General features: G+C 57.4%; 1 protein-coding gene across 1 annotated transcript in view; it reads right to left on the bottom strand.

Annotated features, from left to right (window-relative positions):
• Window positions 1-1,001, bottom strand: part of LOC113210413 (uncharacterized) — a 91,285-nt gene that overhangs the window by 7,915 nt on the left and 82,369 nt on the right. The window lies entirely within an intron of this gene.

Consider the following 1,001-nt stretch of genomic DNA (forward strand, 5'->3'; position numbering starts at 1 on the left):
GAACCTCAAAAAAAAAAGTTCTGAAAAAAAATTTGGAGTTGTCTACTCACACAGGCACTGCGGCTGCTCGCCCGTCCACCTGCCGCCGTCGCCGCACACGCGCCGCTCCTGCCCGATGAGGGTGTAGTTGAGGGAGCAGGTGTAGAGCGCCACGGCGCCGTGCGTCGTGCGCGCCTCCTGCAGCCGCACGTCGCCGTGCTCCGGGGCCGTCACGCCGCCGCAGTCCACGTCTACAAAACAAGCACAAGTTCAGCACCACAACAATAGCAAAACCAATAGCTAAATACAAACAAGAAAAACAATTTTTTTTTCGCGTAGTCTCGTTAGATTTAAAGTCAAAATTGAAAATCACTTTCGCAATTTTTTTTTCTTCGGAATGTCTTCCTCCTTTCATGCGTTGGCTATACTCACACATGCAGCTGGGCGCCTCGCCGGTCCAAAAGCCGTCCCTGGCGCAGGTGCGGTTCGCGGAGCCCACCAGCATGTGGCCCTCGGGGCAGCGGTAGGAGATGACGGCGCCCACCGAGTGGTTGCTGCCCACCACCGTCGTGTTGACCAGCTTGTCCGGGGAGCCGCAGGACGACGGCGCTGCGGACCAAGAGAGAGTGAAATGAGTATCATCACCGTAATAATAATAATAAGTCTCCTGCAGCTTCTTTTGGCGGGGAAACTAGCCGCGGGGGGGAGTCCTTTGCTCGGCACTCGCATAGGGCAACGGTGGGGTCGCTTTGCACGACCGTGGCGGGGCAGGGCGGGGCGCGGCGGGGCGTGGGGTGCAGACCAAGACAATACGGACAGTGCTATCACGGCGGCGAGTTCAAATCCCCCGGGCGGTCATGCGAGCGCGTCTTTTTTTAATCTTTATTTTATTCATGATGATCCATCTCCCGCTCGGCACACCGCGGCGGCAAGCAGCAGCGCCGTTTTTCCGGCAACACCCTTCTTTACTTGTGTGGTAATTGCGAACCGGAGGGGGTATCGCCACAATCCACGAGGCGGGG

This window comes from Frankliniella occidentalis, unplaced genomic scaffold, assembly GCF_000697945.3.
Source record: "Frankliniella occidentalis isolate FOCC.00 unplaced genomic scaffold, Focc_3.1 Scaffold72, whole genome shotgun sequence".
Taxonomy (NCBI): domain Eukaryota; kingdom Metazoa; phylum Arthropoda; class Insecta; order Thysanoptera; family Thripidae; genus Frankliniella; species Frankliniella occidentalis.